We start from the raw sequence: 6,509 nt of genomic DNA, 5'->3' as shown, positions 1-6,509 counted from the left end.
GTACACATAACGCGATCACATTATGTGTACTTTTGACCCCTTTTTCATGGTGTCCACTTTTTTGCACACAATCTTGGTGCATATGCCCATCTATAAGTTCAAAAAAAACATGAGGAAGTCAATCAGGAACTGAAGGAATCAATATAAAAACTAGTAGATGTGGAATTAGAAGTGAAGGAATCAAAGGAAAACATAGCAAACCTTAAAAAAAAATTGAATGACAAGATACATACTAAGGAATATATAAAATTTGGTTTATATCATCAAATGAGATGTGTTAGAAGAATCAAATAAAGAATGCATATTGTAAAGAAAATCTCAAGGGTATCATCAAGAAGAACTCAACAAAATGAGAAGCTCGAATTGGAGTTGTAGAAGCTAATGTTTGAAGAATTTTTTTGTGAAAGAAACATTCTTTTGGATTAGTTATCAGCCCTAAAAAAATTAACTTTGTGAGGGATATAAACCATGTTTTTTGTCTTTAAAAGTGATTTTTTAAAATCATTTGGTACTTTTTCAAGCAAGGAAATTGATAATTTTTCAAACAAAGCTTGAAGAGAAAAATCTGTCAGTGATTATGAAATCTAAATTGGATATTCATAATATGGGTATATCAAATAAGGTTAATTTGAAGGATTTTGATCATAAAAGATTCAAGAACTTGTAATTTGGATTATCTAAAAATGATATGTAAAGGATTATAAATATTGGACTTGATATTCGTGGGCGATTTCTCTAGTACGACTATAAATAATGTATTTTTCTCTTTTAGAGATGGTTTCTAGATAGAACCCTAATGTTGGACAAATCTTATTTGGTTTTGAAGGAGACAATTGAAGTTGTCATTGGTTTATGTAGTGTTAGTAAATTACCTAGAAATAAGATGATAAGATAAAAAGATGTAAAAGAACTAACTAAAATTGGCTGTAATCAGAGTTCATTGTTAATCAACACCCTTGACAATTCAATTGTAAGGTATGATGCCTATGATATTTCTAAAAACATATAGTTTTGGATTTTTTATGATGGACCAAGTTGGCATTAGCTATTTATATTGCACATAAAATTGTGAGGGAGAATGTTCAAATGGATCTTTGTAAGATATCGCTGGAAAACATTCTTGAAAATGTGAAGATGATTGTTAAAATTGGGTATGGTTTTAGATTTTAGTCATTGGTCATGTGTTTATGTTTTTAGTTTATGAGGTTCTTACCTAGTAATCATATGTTGTTTGAATTGTTTTCATTGATGTTAAAACCTTCATACCAAACACATGGTGGTATCAATTGGTTGCTGGTAGTATTAGTTGTGTATTTGTTGGTTGTTGGTTATACACACAAGGTTTCAATTATACATGGCATGTATTCATTATTTATAGTTTTTGGTGTTCCATAGAAAGTGTACTCTATTTTAATAATGTAATATATATCTTGGTACACTTGTATGTTTTTTTCAATTAGTTTTGATTGGAGTTTTTAGTTAGTTCTTGTTGAGTATATAATTAAAATGTTCCTTTTGATGTTCCTATTATCCAAAAATGGTATAATTCATTATATAGATTTGATATTTTGGTTATATCATGTCCTGAAAAGATACTATCAAGTTTCATCTATTGGTGAGTTTAGAGATTTTATGGATCAAGTCTTGGAATTGGTTGTGGTTTTTTGACAATTTTGGTAACGTAATATGCATTGTATACATCTTATGTGCAACCTTATTTTTGGTCCTTTTGTAGTGTGTTTTAAAGTTGTCTTCAATGTGTCATAGATTTAGGATTGATGGTAATAAACATAATACAATAATGTTATGCTTTTTATTTGGGGACATTACATGTTCAGTATGGGTGGCATGTGTATGATCACATACCCATATAAATAAAAAAGACCTTTTTGTATCCAAGGTATGGTATGTTTTCAAAATTTGAAGTAGTTAAATTGATGAGAGAGTGGGAGAAGTAGATATAGTGCAAATTTGTGAGAGCATTAAATGGAAATTTATATGAGAAATAGTTTGTGAAGTAGATAAGTGTGGATCAAGAAGAGCCTTGCATAAAAAATTGCACTAATTTACATAAAAATATACATTAATAATATCTCCATTTAGATCTATAATAGATGTAATAACTAAGATTAATTGTTGAAAGGTTATATACATATTCAAGCATAATCTTATCAATTCATGTTTTATTCATAAAACATATCTATTGTTTAAGGTTAGTTAGCCCAACTAGTAGTCAACCAAACAATAGTAAGAAAATTGGCACTAGTTCACTTGTAAAAATTACCTTAATTGATGTTTCTTTCACAAGATTTAGTTGACTTGTGGTTTTTCCCAATTTGGGTTTCCACATAAATTTTGGTATTCTCTGTGTTGGTTCTTTTGTGCTTTTATGTTTACATATGTTATAATTTATAATTGATGTAGTTACTAGAAGAGAAAATGTTAATATAATTATATAAATATTAATCATTTGTATGATTTGTGAGTATACCAACATGGAAAAAAAATTAGAAAGTTTTTTGGAATAATTGATGTATCCCCCTTGCATTGTTATTTGGCCCTTTTCAACATATCATTGAACACAACCTCTTATTTTTTTATAAAATTGTATTCATCTTAAATAAATTCCCTTACTTTGGAGCTTAAAGTGTGTCATCCTCTATCAAATATCCCTTTTTTACCTAGCAATAGGGGGCCAAAAGGGTGCATTCTTGTTATCTTCCCCTTTTTGTCTTGAAGATGTCTTTCTTCAAGAACACCTTCTATTGAAGGTAAATATCTTGTAATTAAGATATTTTCCTTCCAAGTGTCCCTTCCCACTTGTAAGTATCCTTTCATGATTATTTATTTCTTGGCTAACAAGAGCATTTTATCTTTTCTAAGGATACAAACATATATTGTTGATTTAAGGATGTCTTCTTTTTGTTGGAAGTAGGCATCCTCGTTTCTCTTTCCCTTAGTATGCCACCATAATCATCTATCACCACCATAAATAGGTGGCATATACGCGAACTCCTTGTATATTATACATATTTTTGCTTAGTCCTTGAAATGGTCATTTATTGATCCCCTTGGAGATAATTTTTTCCTTGGGAGTGATCATTTTTATGGATCCACATAGAGATACCATAAGACTCCCCTGAGTGCAAAAAAATATTTTTTTCCTAAGAACACAAAAATTAAGCCACTCTTAATAGTGAAATCTCAAAGCCACCACTGAGCACAAAAATATATAAGCTCCCCATGTGCACAAACTTTTCAAGGTAGACTTATCTAGTGTAATCCAAATTTATAGTCCATCAATACTACTTCCCTTTTTCTTTATGATGAGTAGAAATAGCATAACTCAGCTTGATAAATTCCATTAATCCTCCTCTTCTTCTCCCATGAATCATATAACCTAAAATTAAACCACTTTTTATTTTATTTTTTCCCTTTTATATTATATTGTTTCTTTCCCTTATGCATGGATGTCTAAGTTGAGATCGTTTTCGGGGGGGAAGGGTGTTGGTGTCCTTGAACTTAGTGATGTCTTATCTCTTCTAGTTCACCCATGATCATCTATCTCTCTAACATTATTATGTCCTTTCTCTCTCACTTCCTCTACCATGAACATGAGGTTGTCTCCTACTCCCACTAAAGTGAAGGCTAAAGGTGTCATCCTAAATTGGAAGCACCTTATTAGTGTATAATTTATGGAGTATTTTGCACCCACATAAGTATATCTTCTATAATATAACCTTGTATGGCACTTAATGGACATCTAAATCTATATATAGTTTCTCTTTCATTTCATTATTGCTTAAAATCAGAGAGAGAAGAAGTTGAGATCTCATCAAGATCTAAATCTTCAAAAGAGGAGGAAGAACATCCAACTTATGTTGTTCAAAGATATACAAGTAGAACAAACACCTACAATGTATTCATTTTATTATTGGAGATTTTTTTTATTTGAGCAAGAAAGACACATACAACCTTGTTCTATTACCTATAGGAAAAAAAATCTATTTCTTATGAATGGGTGTTCAAGAAAAAGATTGGTTCATATGGAGCATTAATAATCATAAAGAAAGGTTGGTTGTGAAAGGCTACTTTTAAGTTGAGGATATTGATTATGATGACATATTTCCTCTTGTTTCATAAATAGCATACATCATATTTTTTACTTTTTTACTGTTGCTTATAATTTAGACATTGAGATGGACATTAAAATTGTTTTCCCTCATGTTTATTTATAGGGGCACATTTTCATGAAACAAGAAAAGCACTCTGTGGTCAAAGGTAAAAGTAATTTGGTTTGTAAATATATATATATATATATATATATATATATATATATATATATATATATATATATATATATATATATATATATATATGGCTTCAAGAAGAATCCTACAATCTCTCTCTCTCTCTCTCTCTCTCTCTCTCTCTCTCTCTCTCTCTCTCTCTCTCTCTCTCTCTATGTGTGTCTGTGTCTGTGTCTATGTCTGCATGCGTGCGTGCATGTGTGCATGTGTGTGTGTGTGTGTGTGTGTGCATGCATGCGTGTGTGCATGCGTGCATGCATGTGTGTGTGTTTGAATTTTGGATTTGAGCATTGTAAATCAAATAATTGTACTTATTATAAATATGATGCTCAACATTTGAAGTACATTTCATTATATGTTGATGATATGTTGACTACTAATAAAGGGAAAGGTACAACTATAGAACTAAAGTGTTAGCTTGCTAGAAAAATACACTATTGAAATTGAAATTGGAAGAGATGGAGTGGGAAAAATATATATCTAGACCAAAATAAGTATATGAACTCAATTTTATGAAGCTTTAACATGTTGGATTGAAGGAATTGTTCATTCCTTTTACAATTGTAATAATTTTTTCTATCTTAGATTGTCCTAAATCTCTATTAGATATGGAAAACACAAGCAGAGTAACTTGCTAGAGTGAACTCCGAAGTTTGATGTATGTTATACCTTGTAAGAGACTATTCCTTGCCTACGCAATGTAAGTTCTTTCCAAATATATGTCCAATATTGGTAAAATTCATTGGGTTGTATTTTGAATGAAACCTAAAAAAATTCTTTGTATTATGATGGCAATATAATAAGAGACAAAAACTTCCTCAATATTTATGATCATGTATATTTAGATTGGGTAGCTTATATTGATAGCTAAAGATCAATTGGGCCTTATTTGTTTACCATATTTGGTGGTGCAATTAGTTGGATGAGTAAGTGATAAGTTATGGTTGATTGGTTTACTCTCTTAGTTGGATGAGTAAGTGATAGGTTGTGGTTGTCCTCTCTCCCCCACTCTCTTTGGAATCTACATCGACAAGCTTGAGGCTTTTCTTCATGATTTCTCGCTCCCTGGTGATGGTTGTTATTTACATTAGGTATTGATCTCTATTCTCCTATTTTTTGATGATGTGATTCTCCTAGCATCTTCTCTTGATGGTCTTTAGTGGCTCCTTGATGGCTTGGCCTCTTTCTATGACTCACATGAGCTAGTTGTATATCTGGGAAAGACTCAGGTTATGATCTTCAATTGTTTGAGGACATCCCATCTCTATTTTTACTTCCAGGGTATCAAGATCAAGATTTCATCTTCATATACTTACTTGGGGGTTAAGTTTTCTGGACCTTGATTCAACCTAAGACCAAGCATGTAGCCCAGAGTCAACAAGGGGCTCAACTCCCTTGCTATTCTTGAGCGATAGTGCTTGCGACACCACTTCCAGGACACCATGACTAAGATATCTCTTCTTGACTCCCTGGTCAAGCTGACTATCCTCTATGGCTCTATTGTTTGGGGCCCCTCCCTCTTGGAGTCTGACTGGGCCTCTGTTGAGAGAGTCCAAAATCTTTTCCTTCGATGCATTATCATATGTCACTAGTTCACATCACATAGCATTGTTCTGGCTGAGTTTGGTGCTCACCCTTTCAGATTGGGGACCATCTTTGATTTAGTTTAGCTTCTTCACTAGCTCTAGAGCTACACTAATTCCTCTAAAAATCATCACAGATATTCCTACTTGGCTTATTTTTCCTCTATGGAGGTTATGAGTTCAGACTCTAGTCATAGATATTATTGTTGGTACACCCATGTCTCTGCTCTCTTGGGCTCAATTGGTATTAGTTTGGATCATCTTCCCCCTTCCATTTTTCTCTAGATGCTCTAGCCCATCTTCTTCCACCTTAGCAGGAGTTGAATGAGCATGTTAGACTTGACATCTACAGATAGTATGTTATCATGACCTGGAGGAATCCCTCAGGTGGGCTCTGTCTGTGCATGGCCTTCTATGCTGATCACTTTCTTGATATACAGGATGAGATCATCTTACGTCCCTGGTACCTCACTCCTCGTTGGACTCATGCTCTTTGTCTCTCCTTGGGATCTTTTAGGGTGGGTTCTCACCGACTACGTATTCAGACTAATCACTATATTGGTAGGGAGGATAGGATCTGTCAGCTTTGTCACCTCAGGGAGGTCAAGACTGAGTC

This window comes from Cupressus sempervirens, chromosome 1, assembly GCF_028749045.1.
Source record: "Cupressus sempervirens isolate cs-2001-9-10 chromosome 1, ASM2874904v1, whole genome shotgun sequence".
NCBI classification, from domain to species: Eukaryota; Viridiplantae; Streptophyta; class Pinopsida; order Cupressales; family Cupressaceae; genus Cupressus; species Cupressus sempervirens.
This window is presented reverse-complemented; position numbering follows the sequence as displayed.